This window comes from Sus scrofa, chromosome 4 (genome assembly GCF_054392235.1).
Source record: "Sus scrofa isolate SSC_HxYL_T2T_F1_AM1 chromosome 4, Sscrofa_HxYL_maternal_Yorkshire_Landrace_v2.0, whole genome shotgun sequence".
Taxonomy (NCBI): domain Eukaryota; kingdom Metazoa; phylum Chordata; class Mammalia; order Artiodactyla; family Suidae; genus Sus; species Sus scrofa.
Window position 1 is genome coordinate 83,319,475 of NC_139386.1, and position 17,461 is coordinate 83,336,935.

The 17,461-nt window shown below is 46.7% G+C and overlaps 1 protein-coding gene and 1 long non-coding RNA gene across 13 annotated transcripts in view; one reads left to right on the forward strand and one right to left on the reverse strand.

Moving 5' to 3' along the window:
- Nucleotides 1-5,278, reverse strand: part of SNTG1 (syntrophin gamma 1) — a 449,457-nt gene extending 444,179 nt beyond the window's left edge. For 10 of the 12 annotated variants that reach the window (XM_085021225.1, XM_085021227.1, XM_021089413.2 and 7 more), the window contains exons 1-2: nt 4,106-5,278; nt 2,918-3,692 (exon numbers count right to left, since the gene is read on the reverse strand). The gene's annotated coding sequence lies outside the window, so the exon portion shown is untranslated. The remainder of the gene's footprint in view (nt 1-2,917; nt 3,693-4,105) is intronic. The other 2 variants (XM_085021222.1, XM_085021223.1) reach the window with 1 other exon arrangement.
- LOC146403894 (uncharacterized) lies at nt 3,784-7,844 on the forward strand. The gene is made up of 2 exons (XR_014843099.1): nt 3,784-4,815; nt 5,663-7,844. It is a non-coding gene; the product is annotated as an uncharacterized LOC146403894 (long non-coding RNA).
- Nucleotides 7,845-17,461: the final 9,617 nt, after the last annotated feature.

Sequence of the window (17,461 nt, forward strand, 5' to 3'; positions counted from 1 at the left end):
ACTATGATGCTTAACATATGTTGTGCTGCAGGATGCTGTGTCTTCCCAGGCATGCCATGTACAGCTCATCCTGCTGAGCAGAACATGAAGAAAATACTAACCAAGAAGCCTCTCTCCATTGGAGTGCTATGCTATGGCTCAGGGTATGGGTTTCAGGGGAGGTGAGATAACTATAGAAATCATTTCTGGCTTAGGACACACTTTTCTTCACGAGGGGCTTTTGCCTTCTTGACAGAACTGGGTGAATAAGAAGCTTGCTTGCCTGGAATGCACATCTTATAACTGGTGCAAAAATAAGTCAATTATTAACGGCCTTCTTAAATTCCAATGATAATCACATCTTACTTTTACATTTTTTGTAAGTATGTAGATAAGGTGGTTCAAAGGCAAACTGTGGACATTCAAATCCAATAGGATCTGATGGCCCATTATTATATTAGACTATTCACTTCATATTTAGATTGTGTAGACAAAAAATGACCGACAGGGGTTTTTTATAATATTTTTATCCTTTAAGGTTCAAGCCAGAACTCCCCAGCACACTCTCCACATACCACGTCTTATTAAAAGAAGACAAGCAGGTGAACAAATTCCAGTGCTCATTCTAATTATCCTCTGGTCCTATACACACTTTATATTTTCCTGAATATGCAATCCTATTTCACTTTTCTCTTCTGAGTCTCAAAAGTAAGCAACACAATGACATTAATCCCTTCCAAAGAAGCTCACCTCCCAGGGAGGGGATGCTAAATATTGTATCTGGTACTCCCCAAACCTCACGCCTCCTTTTTGGGTAACAGACCAAAACAACCATCAGGACAAATCGCTGTTTTAGTGGAATATGGATGTCCTAGAATTGAGTAACGATTTCTCTTTAAAGACAGGTGATTCTGTGCAAAAAAGCATGCTTGGCTGCATTAGCCCACCGACACCTTTTTTTTTTTTTTTTTTTTTTTTTTTAGGGTTGGGGGAAAGTCACAGATTAGAATTACATCAGCATTAAGTTGGTTTACAAAACTCTGTCCCAATATAATGACATTTCCCCAAAGATGAGGGCTGATGAGAGCTTCCGGGAGCTTGCCTGAGCTTGGAACTGTGAATTAATTATTTATTTCCATGACTAAATCTCCACAGGGATTAGGGAAGGTAACTTTTACTTTGTGCTGTTTCAAGCAGCCATGGAGAACGCCTGCCCCTTGGCCACTGAGACGGTAACTGCAGCCACATACCACAGGCGTGCTTCCTGGAACGTTCTCTGCTTCCATGTTGTGCTCTGCCAAGCGGGGAAGGCTGTCTGCGCTATGAATCGACAACCAAACTAAGAGGCTAACGACAGGCTGTAACTCTCTAAAAACATGATTAATTGGTCCATGTGGTCATTTCACATTCACAGCTCTTAGACTGGAAAAACAAAAGCAGGTTATGTTAGGGGCATGCTGTAGGTCTCCTGGGAATGAGCCTAATCAATGGTGTGTTTTCTTCTCTGGAGATGATGGTTTCTGACCTATTTAGGGCAACACAGCCCCCAAGGAGCTCAGTGACATCCATGCCTCTGCTCCCTTTCTGCTAAGCAAGCAGGTTCATGGTAAGTGGAGAGTGACAGTTAAGAATGATCCCTCCATAGAGTGTGACTGCTGCCCTCAGCTGACGCGAAACAAGGGCCCTTAAGCGCACCAACCCATTCCATCTTGCCTCTCCCAGAGGATTTTGTGATGAAACTGAGAAAGAGGGTAGGTATGGATATATATTTAATAATCAGTTATAGATGACCTAGGAAACTAAAAGGAAAACCTGAAGAACTGTGCTATCTCAAAGGGGCAGACTCTTTCCTTGTGCTGGCTATGCTACAGCACCACACGCATTCGCATGATTGTAAAAATCTGTCATCCCAAGTCAAACTCTCCACTAACTGAACATGCTCATCGGAACTGATGCAGCTCTTAGGGAAAGGTCAGGCCTGGGCTATACGTTTGTGTAACCAGTGAAGCCTTTTTAGTAAAGCAAAATGCTTATCAAGGTCACTGTGAAAGATTGTAGTTTTAAAGCTCCAGGGGGAGACTCCAGAAGTACAAATCAACAGAAAATAGATTTCATTAGTTAACACTTTAAAGTTATGGTTTTTCAAGGACCTCTTGGCCCCCTCATCCCTTTTGAGATTTCAGTGACAAATGAAATTTGTAGAACTCAGAAGTCAGAATGCTATGGAAATCCAGATCTCCTAAAAAGGCACACTAAAGCATCTCATTTTCTGCCTTCTGGCAGATCTGCTTCGAGCCAGCAGTCTTCAGCTTTAAAAGGCTGGAAAGACAACGCTGCATAAAAATGTGTGTGTTTCTTTAGGTAAGATTCCACAGGTGTAGGTATACTTGGGGTCTATGTAGAGCGGGGGGGGGGGGGTCAGGTGTGTGTCCACAAGTGTCCACTCCTGTGCACAATTTGGCAAATTATAATCATATAAATATAGTAGAAGAGATAGTTAAACCATCACGGCTAGTAACTTTCGAGTCTTGCATACTATGTGACACAGACAGGATCACTTTAAACTACATTCATAAGACCAAGGGAAAAAAAAAACTCTTATAAAATTCCATATTATATTATGAGGGGGGTGACTTACATTCAAAAAGATATTAGATCAATAAAAATACCCAACTGAGATTTTACTATAATTATATAAGCATGTACAGAATATTTCATATTATTGTCACATAAGGGATTTCAGAGAAATAAAATATCCAACTATTTTAGTCAAAATTTTCCTAAAGATCATTATGCAGGAACAACCGTTTAAAATTCAAGTTGTTCATCTTCTGAATCCACAAGGAAAAACAATACTGTTCTAATCTTTCCGTTAAAACCCTGGGAGAGAAAAAAGTCATTCGAGTTACAAACAAGCAGAAATAATATTATCACTTACCTGTCAAGTAAAGGGCTCAGAATTCCTCCCGTGTCTCTAACGTCAGGTTCTGAGTAGATCTGGAACCTCTCACAAAGCTATTTCCAAAACAGGTGCAATCCTCCCGGGAGCATTCTGTTTATTCGGGGAAGCAGGGGCCTTTGAGCACTCGGACCCCGACTGCAGAGCCCATGGTTTCTGGAGCCTCTGAGAACTTCGGCCTCACTCTCCTCCTGGTATTCCTCTGGCCCCCGCGGAAAATGATTCTTGAAGTTGCAGCTGAGTTTAATCTGTGGAACCGGAGAGCTTCTCAGAGCCCCGCGCGGGGCTATAGCAAGTAAAAGAGGGTTACTTTCCGTGGGTCACGAAGCCGAGCGGGGCGCGGGGGCATCTGGAAAGGCCGCCTCTTAGCTGCGAGGAGCCCGGAGTCGGGCTACCCTTGGTGACGGCGGCAGCGAGGACCGCGGCGCCGCAGTTCGGACCCGGGGGCGGCAGCCCAGCCCGGAGACGCTGTCCATCCCCTCCGGTGCTGAAGTGCGGGGCCCGAACCCGAGGCCCGGCCCCGCGCCGCACTTTCCGCACCAGCGAATGCACGGGGCTTGCTTGTCTTCCGGTCTCACCTTCCTCGGGCGCTTTATATTTGGGTAGGGGTTAATTGTTTCTCCAAAATAATACTCTCATGCTTATTTGGTGGTACCTTTTCCGGACATTATCTGACGTTGGAGGTAGGAATCCGTGGGAAATCGGATTTGAGCCGCCCCTCACTTTTCAGTGGCCATGAACGAGTTTCCTAATGCTAGAAATGAAAGGAAACGCACGCACACGCGCGCGCACACACGCGCACGAGGCGGGGGAGCGGGGAGGGGGAGGGGGAGGGAGAGGGAGAGGGAGAGAGAGAGAGAGAGAGGGAGAGAGGGAGAGGGGGAGAATATAAATATAGATTAGGTACCGTGGAAAATCCAGAGCTTCTCTGGGTCTCTAATTACATAAGATCATAAGATGAAAAGGGTTATTTTGGAAGACTCCGCAATCCTGGTTACCGATTAGGGCAGCACATTCAAATTCTGAGCAGCCCATTTGAAATTCCCAGTTTAGACACAGCAAAGAGATCGCTGCTTCATCTGAGACCCTCCAAGCGAAAAGGACAGGTTACTATTAAATAAGGAGAATGAAAGAAAACAGGAAAGAACAGGGCCTCGGCTTTGCTACCTTGTGAAAACGCCGCTGAATTGCCTGGAAACACTGGCCGAGGCGCCGAGGGGATCCGGCCGGACCCCGGTCGCCTGAGTGTCGGCGTCGCGAGCCTGATGAGACAGCCCAGCGCGCCGGGAGCGGGCCCTTCCCGGGGCCGTGCAGGCGAGAGCCGGCGGCCGAGCTCCTGAGGGCGGCGGGAAGAGGCCGATTTCTCAAGGGTGGACCTGGGGCTGATAAAGTTCACGGTATACTCGGCAGTCCCCGCCCTTTAACGCCGGAACGACGCGCTGCCCACCGGTCCTCCGCCGGGTTTCCGCGGCTTCTCTCCCACTTCGCCTCGCTGCCCCAGGCCTCACCGGCCTCGCGCTCCCGCGGCGCCCAGACCCCACCTCCGCCGGCCGCACCTGCTCTCACAGCCGCTGGTCCCCGCACCGCGAAGGGCTGTGTGAGTGTCCCCGGGCGGCCACGGAAAGCTCCGGCACCCACATTCGGCAACCGGCGCAGACGCGCGTGGAGTGAGGCGGGCAACTGAAATGCACAAGGTTGAAACTGTTAGAAAACTGATCGGAATTGTGTCCACGAGGGCCCTCAAGGCTTTGCGTCGCGAAGGGAGAAAACGTAGTTGGCGCTTGGGGGGTCGTACCGCGGCCCACCTCTCCAGGCACCGAGCTTGTGGCTGCAGGTTTCTGCGCCTGGAGGTGGCTGGAGACTTGGGAGGAAATTCGGTAAGAGCGACTGGGGTGCGGGGTGAAGGGGGTGGAGCGAAACACTAATTTCCCCGGGGCGCTGGGATGGGGGCCGGCGCGGGTCCCAGGCACCCCCTTCCTGGCCGGGCTCTCAGATGCCTCTTGCTCGGATTTCGACAGCAGAGGGAGTCGTGGGTGCAGCGCTGTCCATGCTGGTGCCGGGGATCCGAGCCAAGAGACTGGCGCCGAGCGTTGGGGGCTCTCCCAGGACCCGAAGCGCCGCTGCGAGGGGGAGGGCGGGCAGCGCGGCTCCCACCGGTTCCCAGCAGGCGAAGCAAGACCGAACCCGGATCACCTGGGAAAGGAAATTAGACGGGGGCGTTATTCGCCCCGAGAAGTCCGTGTTTCCCACAGACTTGGAGCCATCTCGCCGCCGCAGCAGCGCCCTCGTGCCGGGTGGCCCCCAGCGTCGCCGCCGCCTGGGCTCTGGCTGGAGCAGGCCTGGCGCAGGGCGGGGACTCCCGGGATGCGCGAGGCCGGGGGCGGGGCAGGGGGAGGGATGGGAAGGGGGCTGAGGGAGGGGGCGCACGGGGTAGGGTACACTCCAGGCCGCCCACGCTGGCAGAGCTGAACGTGGGAAAGTGCACTCGTAGTGGGAAGGAGCGGGTCGCCTACTCTGTCAGAGCTCTGCACGGGGGCTCGGGTTACAAGTGCGAGGGGGGCCTCTCAAACCGCGGCTGCCAGAGCGCCTGGCCTGGGAGGCACGCAAAACTGCTCTGAGTTTTGCTACTTGGGGCGAATGTGGAAGCGGGCGTTTTGCTTTATGGGGAACGTAGACGGATGCCTCAGGATTGTGGTAAATGAAGTTTCTCTTTTCCTTGGACAGGGGTAGACAAAACACGTGCCTCTTGGATCTGCACAAACACGTTTGTGTCATCTCCACAAACAAGTTTCAGAAAGTGCGGGTGGTAGTAAACCACCTCCAGCGAAGACTATGTGACAAGTCGTCGATTCCCTTTCTCCGCAGAATGTAATAACGCTTGATGCAATTGATCACTTAAATTATTTTCTCTGGACGTGTAGAAGTGAGGATAATTGCAGAAATGAAACACACCAAATGAAAGAACCGCATTTAAATGAAGTGCAGATCACAAAGATGAGACTAATTAACAACATATGCCCTTGATTATTCAGACGTGGAGGAACAGATTCCCTCTCTGAGCGCTGGTTGACCGAGATGCAGGCTTTCCACCCTCCCCCTCCCACAGGAAGAGAAAAAAGAAACAGTTGATTAATTTGAACTGTCAGTCCCAGTAAAATTATATTAGTTTGATTTTTTTTTGAAGCAAAATGTACTCCAAATTTTCCTCAAGTTGTGTAACCAGTTATGGAAATTAACAAGATGAAAATTAAATGCAGTCTAACATCTGATGCTACAAATGATTATAAAGGAAGTACATAAAATCAAGGGACAGATAAACTGTGATGGACAGGAAGTATTTTAGGAAAATCTACCCTTAAAGCAGTTTTTTAAAGTTCATTTTTAAAGTAAATTTTCATTCTCATTTTATCATTATTTTAAATATACAAACGTAGTAAAATATGAATGTAATTCATCAAAACTATACGACATATGAAGCATAATTTTTCAAAAGAAAATTTTGCACCCTAGGATGGTTACTATAACCCCTAAACTGGGTCTTTCAATCTGTTCACAGAACTAGGATAAATGCACCCACACACCCCAGCCCACCCTTCACAGTGTAGGAATCTTAGAAAACATTAGCTTGTGAAACATTTAGGAAACAATTTGAAGTCCTTTGGAGGAGGGAGTTTGAAATGCAAATCAAAACCTCCATACTCCTCAATGATCTGGAGCAATAGTCCTTAGCCAAGAAACTGACACCTGCTCTCACTCACCCAGGCTCCTACCTATTTTGAGCCCTGTTGACACCACACGTAAGTGGTAATAATAAAATATCTGCCATAACCGCTTTTGAATCGTCACATATAAGGTGTGGGTAAACTTCATATACCCTAGTATATTTCTACTAATAGGAAATGTTATCATCTATGGAGTATGCCTGGTTGTTCTTTTTACACCTTGACTTTAAGATCAGATCAGTAATTTGGAGTTCCCCATCATGGCAGAGTGGAAGCAAATCCAACTAGGAACCATGAGGTTGCAGGTTCGATCCCTGGCCTTGCTCAGTGGGTTAAAGATCCTGCGTTGCCAGTGAGCTGTGGTGTAAGTCGCAGATGTGGCGTAGGCTAGCAGCTACAGCTCCGATTCGACTGCTAGCCTGGGAACCTCCATATGCCACAGGTGCAGCCCTAAAAAGACAAAAAGACAAAAAACAAACAAACAAACAAAAAAAAACCCAGATCAGTAATTTAAGGTTTCTGTTGCAATTAGCATACTTTTCTTCTTATTTTTATGCTTCTCTTTATGTTTCCTGTTGAAGAGGATTATATGAGTCCAATACTCACATCTGAATACTTATCAATTTATGGTTTCAACATCCCTAGTATCTTTTTGAGAGGATTTTTTTTATTATGTTCAAATACAACTAGATATTACGTATCTATTACCAACTATTTCTGAGTCAAAACAATGATGCTATTTATTTCCTTCTGTGGGTTTATAATGAAATGTTGCTGAGCTGTACAGTGTTTTACATAAGAATCCTCCCTCAAGATGTACCTTTAACTTATTTAGCCAAGGTGTTCTAACCTGCTGAGCCATCAGTTGGGTCTAGAGGACTTTGATGACAAATTGAAATTATAGCAGAAGAAAAAAGAAAACCATGGACTTGGAGAACAGACGTGTGGTTGCCAAGGGGGAGGGGGAGGGAGTGGGATGGACTGGGAGTTTGGGGTTAATAGATGCAGACTATTGCCTTTGGAATGGATAGCAATGAGAGCCTGCTGTAGAGCCCTGGGAACTATATCTAGTCACTTATGATGGAGTGTGATAATGTGAGAAAAAGTATGTACGACTGGGTCACCTTGCTGTACAGGAGAAGATTGACAGAACACCGTAAACCAGCCATAATGGAAAAAATAAAGATCACTAAATTTAAAAAAAAGGAAAAGAAATTACAGTGGAGTGATCAGCTCAGGGACATTAACATGGGGTCAGCTGGCGACAGGGGATCCAGTCTCAGACATCTCTGTACCACCGAGAGCTTGAACTCTCTTTGAACTGCCCAGACCCAAGGACAGAACCGCCCCTGCCAGCTGCAGCCTTTTGGTCTCAAGGTCTCCCCTTGTGACTGCATCCATTTCAAACCCCAACTAATCCTCGTTGGACAGGCTCCCTTACTTCTTACCAGCCCCAATTCTAATTCTTGATAAACAGCTCATCTAACTAACTGTAGCCTTGAAGGTTTTGACTGTAGAAGACATCCCCATTTTGAAGTCAGGGGGAACACAACACAGTTCAAGCACCTCTGGAATCTGTGTCCCCCAGGCTGCAACACTAACAAACCCCCCAAAACACCTCTTTATTTCAGTCAGGTCTCCACTTCTCAGATTTGGGCCTACCTCACCATACGTGCTTGCTTATGTTAGTGAGCGCCACTGACTTCAGGTACAGGAAAAAGTGTGGATGTGGTTTCAGAATTCCACTGCCCTCAAATTAACTACAGGGCAAAAATCTATCAGATTTGTGTGGTTTTTCTTTGGTGGGATGTGACATGTGGAGGTCAGAGAAACTCAGGAGATTGGACACTTTTAACTGCTATTGCCTCTGAGGGAGATTTCATTTTAGACAGTGATTCCCTGAGCACTTGGCTTTTTATTTTTCTTTTACAAAGGAAATTGATGACTTGCTTGAGAAAGAATGCTACTTTCTGCTACTTGGGCAAATTACTAACCCTTTTGGAGTCTATTTCTTCATTTCAAAATGGTAATAATGCAAGCTACTTTATGGAGTCAATAGCACGCCGTGGGGCCTGGCAGGTGCAGGGCCCTTCCACGCCCCTCCCGCACACAGTGCAGACTCGGGGGGGATGGTTTTTGTTCCTTAGCGTCAAGCGGGGAGTATTGCTTTATTCAAAGCACATCCATGTTAACAGGGAGGTGGAAGTTCCACTAAAGGGTTTCATTACTGTACGGGTCATCCACAGGTCACCAAGCCCTCCACGGTGACAAATCGCTAACCTTTGACAAAAAAATAAAACTATCTTCAGAGGATATACTGCCAAATCAGCTTATTTATTACAGTAAATATTTTTAAACTGCGTAGTAATGTACACCTTCCTAATAAGCTTGCATACATGCTACAGTAGCTTCCTTTTTAAAAAACCCCATGTGGGACTTCCCACTGTGGCTCAGCAGTTAACGAACCCAACTAGGATCCATGGGGTTGCAGGTTTGATCCCTGGCCTTGCTTAGTGGGTTAAGGATCTGGTGTTCCCGTGAGCTGTGGTGTAGATCGAAGATGTGGCTCAGATGCCACGTTGCTGTGGCTGTGGTGTAGGCCGGCAGCTACAGTTCTGATTACACCCCTAGCCTGGGAACCTCCATATGCCACTGGTGTGGCCCTAAAAAACCGAGAAAAAAAAAAAGGCCCAGCATGTGTGTCTGTGTATGTGTACACATGCATATCTATATAAGAAAATAAAGATAAATCAACATGACGTTGATGTCTCCCATTGGTGCCCAGTCATAGGCAGAAAACTCTCTTATAAATACTGTCTAGAGGGTCTCATTTATATTTTACTTTTCTGGCCTCTTCTTACACTGCCTTCCTTTCAGATCCTCCTAGTTGGACTTCTCTGTCACCGCCACCATTAATCTGTCCTCACGATGCTCACCTTTCTTACCTGACCCCAGAGCTAGCTTTTACCCGCTTGTTGACTTCCTGTTTGATCAGCTGCTCTGATGCTCTTCCCACAGAGGCTCTTGGCCCCTGTCTTCCCTGCTGACCCTCTTCTCCTTGAACACTGTATCTTCGGGGTCCCATGCCGCACAGGGGCACAGGGCCCCCTCTCTCTCCTGTCTCTGCACGATCTGCTCAGGTCATCTCATCCAACCTCAAATGCCATTGCTCTTAATGTCATCTTAGGACACAGACCCTTAAATCTACCCACTCTGCTCCAAATAAATGGAGATAGGCGTTGCATGTTTGAGATCTCTAGTGAGTGCTATTTAGCCACCTCCAACTTGACCTGCCGGAACCAACACTCAGGGTCCCCCCATGAAGCTGCTCCTTGACCCCAGCAAGTCTTCATCAAGTAAATGCATACACACCCCATAAAGCTCACAGCCAACAGCGTAGTGTCTGTCTTCCCACACCTACCCACGTCCTCCTGGGTAACTGCCTTGCTCTAGCATGAGCTGATGTAATTGCTTATCTGTCCAAATGACTATTCCACATCCTGCCTCTGCTCAAACCCTCTGGGGCTTCCCAGTGTCCTTGGGGAAATGCCCGGCCTTGCCAGCCTCCTGTGGGTCTCATTAACCACTCACTCCTCCTGGCTCATTGCATCCCAAGTCCTCGTACTGGCCGAACTCTGTCCTGCCTGGGGAACCCTGCACATGCCACCCCCAAACCTGAGATCCAACCCCACCCCACCCCAGATCTGGATACGCCTGGCTCCCTGTTTTCCTTCAGGTCTCAGCTTAAATGTCACATTATCAAGAGGCCTCCCTGGACCAGCCAAGTCAAACATTCCTCCTGGTCTCTTGCGTGTGGATCAATTTGTTTTAATGTCTTTACAAAAAGCGTCGCTCTGGGAAGTATTAGCATGTGTCTGTCCTTATTGTTTCTCCTTTCCCTACCACGCAGGCTGCAGAAAGGCAGCAACCTTCTGCACCCTGAGTGTCTCCTTAAAAATGGCACCCAGCGCATAGTGGGAACTTGGTAAATGGTTGGTAATTGAATGATTAAAAACTGAAACTCGGAGTTCCCATTGTGGCTCAGTGGTTAAGGAACCCGACTAGTAACGGTGAGAATCCCCTGGCCGGCCCTGCGTTACTGGGGAGATCATTAACCCTTCATCACATGTACATGATAAACAATGTTGCTTTGCTCTTATTCCCTCCAGGACCCACTATAGAGAGCTTCCCATGTGATGTGCGCCTGATGGCAAATTCCTACCGTAACCTTCCCTGAGACCCTCTCTGGGCTTATGCTTGTTTTATTTCCTTTTCCCATATCTCAATATATGTCATAAATTACACACCTCTTGGGATGTTAAATTTTCAACCTCACAAGCATCAACAGCTGCCTCTCAGAGGTGCACCCCAGTTTCGCCAGAGTGAATTCTATGAATGCCACAGCAGAGACCACATGAAATCACATCAAATATGCTGCTCCGGTGAGCTGAAAATACATTCGCTGCCTCTGCTCTGATGCCCACTGCGTGTCTCTGAAGTGCTCTCAGGCCCTTCATCAGAAGCTCAGAGAGCAAACTCTTTTAAGTAAGATCCTCCCCAACATATACCCATGCAGGTTCTGATAGCAAACAGTTTAAAAGAAAAGACAAGTAAACAAAAACTTTTCATTTCTTTGCTTTTTTAGACACGTACACTTATTTTTTCAAAAGGATAAGAACCAAACATAACACTAGAACCAATGTATGAAAATATAAATTTGCGATGGATTTCCATAACTGTGGATGGTGTAAAAATAAATATCGTTTTCCTTCCACACTGATTTATTGCCTTGTCATAATTCCTTAAGTGAGAAAACAAACCTCCAGCAGGGGTGCAACCATATGCTGTGTTCTAACCTGTCTACACAATGGAGCACACAACAGTTTTTGAGTCAGAAACATACACATGTGCCAAGCATATCTATCTTATCTACTTATCTGGTGGGTGAGTTGGATTAGCAAATGTCATCGAGGACTCCTTTGTAGCCATACTTTGCAATGAGACTGCCGTTTACATAGAGAATTGGATTCTATTTTTCCAACCTTCGAACTGGGGTAGTTTTGAGATTTGCTTTTAGCAATAGCAACAGAAGTGATGGTTTCACGCCAGATCTGGGTGTCAAGAGTGCTTGAAGTCTCTGATCCAATCTTGAAACTTCCCCAGTGTGGTGATAACAAGGGCAAGCCAGCTGGAGGATGAGAAACACTGTGGAGCAGAGCTGTGTCCTCTCAGCTGACACTGTCCAGCCCAGCTGTCCCCCAGCTGACATGTCCTTGTTATTGTGCTGGCCTCGCTCAGTGGGTTAAAGATCCAATATAGCTGAAAGCTGCAATGTAGATCGCAGATGTGTCTGGGATCCCATGTTGCTGTGGCTGTGGTGTAGGCTGGCAGCTGCAGCTCTGATTCAACCCCTAGCCTGGGAGCTTCCATATGTCGCAGGTATGTCTGTAAGAAGAAAAAAAGAAAGAAAAAAGAATTTGGGAGTTCCCGTCATGGCTCAGCGGTTAACGAATCCAACTAGGAATCATGAGGTTGCAGGTTCAATCCCTGGCCTTGCTCAGTGGGTTAAGGATCCGGCGTTGCCATGAGCTGTGGTGTAGGTTGCAGACGTGGCTCAGATCCCGTGTTGCTGTGGCTCTGGCGTAGGTTGGTGGCTACAGCTCTGATTAGATCCCTAGCCTGGGAACCTCCATATGCCACGGGAGTGGCCCAAAAAATGGCAAAAAAGACAAAAAAAAAAAAAAAAAAAAAAGGAATTCATGGCCAACCTTAGAATTCATCCACAGAGAATAGAGACCACATCTAATGTCTACAACTATAGTTGTTATTTTGCATCTAAAGCATAGTTGGTTACCCCAGTTTTAGAGGATTTATTTCTGGATTTTTATACAATGAATAAGTAACACTATGGAATAGAAGAAATTTGGTTTAGCATTTGCTGCCGGGAGTCATGTTAAAATCAAAACACTTTAGAATGGCAGTCCCTTTGGGTCAGAAGTGATATAGACATAGCCATGAGGATGAATTTTTGCTTTTAAAAATTATAACATAGTACAACATAGGGATGATATAACATTAATGTTTTTATAAGTATTATTTTGACTTTTTCCTCCTTACCCACACCCACCTTTGGTATAAAACAATGTCAAAAGCAGTGCCTTTCACACTGACCCATGATGAGGGAGGTGGCTGTTGGCACAGGCATTCTTTGTGGAGCTTCTCCATGACCTGTAACGCTTCTGTCCTGCCTCACTTTTCAAGGAGGGCAAATGGGACAAACGGCCTGGGAGGCAGAGGTGGTGGAGGGCACTGTCCTCAGGGCAAAGGAAGTTGACCACTGAGGGACAGTGCAGACAATGTCTCCCTGGTGGCAGGAGCTGAGCAGGTTTGCGTGCAGCCCTTTAGCAACTGGAGATTCCCTGAGGCCCTCAGCCCGGGCAAACAAGGAATCCTGCTGTGAAATATAATCCATATTTTACAGCAAGACAAGAGAAATTTAAACACAATTCTCCCCCACCCTTGGGCCTCCTCTCTCCCCGACTGTGCATTGTGTGTCTGCATCTTGGATCCACCAAACTCCCCAGGGGCAGGAACACCTGCTCGGCCATAAAGAGCCACTTCTCCCAGCACAACTCCTCCAAGATAAGCTTCCTCTCTGAGCATGTATGGGGTCACATGACCCACCGCGATGATGAGGCTTAGATCTGGTTATGCAAACTGCCAATAACAGGTTACTTGGTGACTGAGCAGGACCCTATGGGGCCTTCCTGGGACTGGCGCTGCCCCCAGATCCTCTGCTTTAGCCCCTCCCTGAAGTACCTAGATAACAGCATCTGATGGACGTTTCCTGAGTTGCTTTACAAGTGTGACCCCCCCCCCAACACACACACCAAATGAAAGATATTAACTACTTGATGACGCTGAGTACATAGTCCCCAGGCATTCTGGAGCCTAAGGACTGATAATGCTAACCCCTGTGACCCCACCCTGTGACCTCACCATCAGTCAATCAGAGAATTGTACATGAGCTGATCCCTTACCCTGCGACCCCTACTTCACCTGGCTTTTAGAAAGCTCTTACGATTTTGACTCAGGGAATTAAGCTATCTGGGGGCATGAATCACCCTTCTCCTTCATGGCCTCAATCCACCTTTCTGTGCTCTAAACCCCGACGTTTTGGTTTGTTTGGCTTCAGTGTGCGTGGGGCATGTGGACTTGCGCTAACAATTTGATGTCCAGCCTTTGATAGGAATGGAGTAGGGATAGCGACACAGGCAGGTGTAGACGTCCCAGTAGGGGACCACAGACAGCGAGGGAAACCTAGGGTACTTGGGGAGACCACTGTAAGTTAATGAGCACTCAAGAAAGCCATCAGAATGAAGCAGGCTTGCTTCACTGTAAAACCATGAGACATGCCTCAGGTCATTAAGTTAAGATAAAATGAGGCCTTTATTTGAGTTCGGCGAGACAATGATCCTTAAGACCAAGGAGAGGCGTTTAAGAGGAAGATGACATTCCAAAGGAGGATACCGGAGTTCCCGTCGTGGCGCAGTGGTTAACAAATCCGACTAGGAACCGTGAGGTCGCGGGTTCGGTCCCTGCACTTGGTCAGTGGGTTAACGATCCGGCGTTGCCGTGAGCTGTGGTGTAGGTTGCAGATGCGGCTCGGATCCTGTGTTGCTGTAGCTCTGACGTAGGCCGGCAGCTACAGCTCTGATTCGACCCCTAACCTGGGAACCTCCATATGCCGTGGGAGCGGCCCAAGAAATAGCAAAAAGACAACCCCCCCCCCAAAAAAAAAACAAAAAAAAAACAAAGGAGGATACCCCATTACATGGAAACCTGAGGTCATTCAATGTAGTTTAGCATCTGTTACCACCCTTCTTCTGATTTGAATAAGCACCATGGCAGTCCTAGTTTGACCTCACGGGGTCAACTACGAAGGAGAAGCTGATGATGTAAGCCTGATGTCTACTGGAAGAAAAAGGAAGAGGCGGTCTTTCCCCTCCCCACTTCCCTTGGATTATAAAAATGTAGCCACCTCATCCTTGGGGCAGAGCCTGCTTGCCTGCCCGCTTGCATCTCTCACAAGTGTCGAATCTTAAGAAATCTATTTCTCGCTGAGTTCTTTCTGCGCTGAGGTACAAAGAACCTGAACTTCAGTCAGTCCAGACACCAGGTGAGTGATTCTAATATAAAAAAATGTGGGTTCATGTCCCCATCTGGCTTCTGGCTGGGGTCAGGCCATAAGTATTGCATTTTCACCTTCTGTCTCAGAAAACTCCCATAACTGCCTAGTCTTCTAGCAGGTGGAACAGGTCTCAGTGCTTTCTGAGATGTTCCTCCTGAGTTTGGGTTATAATCCTCAAATCTGGCTCACATAAAAACCTTCCATTTATTTCTTAGATCAACTGATGAATTTTTTTGCCAACACTGTCAGCAATCCTAAAATAATCTTAGCCAGAAAAATGTCTTCATATATGAGGCACGTGGAATTGGTTTCCAGGGGCTGGAGGAGGATGGGAACTAGTGTTTACTGGGGACAGAGTTTGGGAAGATGAGAAAGTTCTGGAGACGGGTGGCGGGGATGGTTACAGAACAACGTGAATGGGCTTACTGCCACTGAATTGTACACTTAAACATGGTTAAAATGGTCTATTTTGTCTAATGTGTATTTTACCACAATAAACAAAACAAAAAACATTTCATTAATAAAAATGTAAAAGATATCCCCATTTTTCTTTATTTGACTTCCTTCTATAAATTACTACATAATTTTCATAAACTTCAATATTTTCTATCTACCCCAACACTGTATAATGTGCTTATTCTATTTTGCCTTTTATAAACTTGAGAGTGACAAAAACTACTTTTAATCCTAATTTTTCATTTACCTGAGTTTCAGCCCAAGTTATCTTTCTTAATTCAAAATTTATACTCATTTCAGTGTAGTTATAACTTTTAAACAATTGCCCCATTTTCATTATTTCAGACCAACGATCTTTGCCAGAATTTCAGCTTTTATAAATGTGAACTTTTAGGGGAAGACACAGAGGAGAGAGCTGGGGACTGGAGGGGTAGACAGACAGAGACTAGTTAGTCATCTGACATTCTGAGGGCTGTGCCCAGTGACCGTGGAAAAGAAAAAAAAAGCTCCTCTACCTCCTTAGGTCTGGTGGCTGGGTCTGCAAATTAAAAGGACAAAAGACAGATTTATAGCTGAAAAGGTTTATTTTACATACACAGGGGCAGTGTCACAGAAAAGAAGTAAAATCTCCAAGAAGCCTGGGGCCTGGCAGCTCTTGGTCCATTGTCACAAAGGACAGTAAATTGTGGAGAAGCCTGGACAGGAGGAGAGGCCTGGGCATCTCGGATGGTAAATTCTGGGGAGGTGAATCTATGAGGAAAACTAATGGAAAACAGGAGATATTTAGTGCGGTTTGTTTATAGAGATGCGAGTCTGTGAGGAGTCCTGGGGTAAAAGCCATCTCTGGACTAAGAGTTATTCTGTGCCCTGTGGGGAGGAGACCCTCACAAATGGAAATTTCTGCCCTGTGTTTAGGTGGAAAGAGGGAGGCAGCGTTCTTCCTGGGTTGCCTCTTTCACAATTGCCTCCCGTTCAAACGAATCGTCAAGGCGAAAGGGTACATTTTGGGGCGGCTCATTCTGATCCCCTTTACTGCCAAGTATAAAACTGTCCCCGTGTAAAACCTCAGAATGGGCTTGTCGTACTTAATCTGACAGCGAGAGCCATGAGTCACCGGGTTTCAACATCAAGCAGAACAAGCAGTCAAGGCTAATTATTTAGTTCCCTGAAGTTACACTTTAACCTACCTTCTGCTCTAATCAGCACTTCCCTTTAATACAGGCTGCTCTGCAAACGTCAGCACAAGACTTAATTCAGAGCTTTCATCACAATTAAACACAGGCACATTTACACTGCACAGTTTAGGCATGATGCATGCCACACACAGACACAGCCTCAGGGGGGTCCTTGAGATGTTTGGGCCACAGGCGGTCACGTGAACCACAGAAATTGAATGCCGACCACGGGCTTGTAGATACATGCATTTTTCTGCTAAAAATGTCCACAGAGTCTCTAAGCGTCCATGGCCACTAAAGGTCCTGAAATAGTTTGCTCAGCTTGGGGGAAAGGAAGCCCATTTTCTAAATGTGGCCATCACACATGGTAGGTCGCTCACTTAGAGCGTGGGCAGCAGGCAACTTGCCCAGGGTAGGGAGGTAGGAAAATCATGTGCCTGAGTCATTCCTTCTCTTTTCGGGGCCACTTTAAACCAATAATTTCTAGAGAGGAAAAAAAAAATTTAAAGAGCCACTACGATCCCTCCACACAGAAGCTTTTTTCTGCACAGCTTTTGAGAAACACTAGGTTTTTATCTTTCCCATTGTTGCCATTGTCTCTACAAACACCTGCATGGAGAGGGGCATTGCTGAGGGTAAAGGTAGGACACGTAAAAGGCAGAGTTGCCTCACCTCTGTTCTTTAAAAGCACTTCCCATAGCTCAGGTAACAGCTTGTGAAAAAAGCATCTTGCGATGCCAGGAGCACGCGAGGCGGAAGACGTGTAGTGCCCAGGGTTATGCCTGGGCTTTATATGCTGACAACAGTCTGATGCCATCTGTTTAGCCCAAGCACAACGCCTGCCAGAGAACAACGATCACCCTGAAGGGGACACACACACACACACACACACACACACACACACACACACACACACACACACACACACAGGAAACCTCAGAATTAAACTTCTGCAGGATCTCAGGCTCCCAGAAGCATG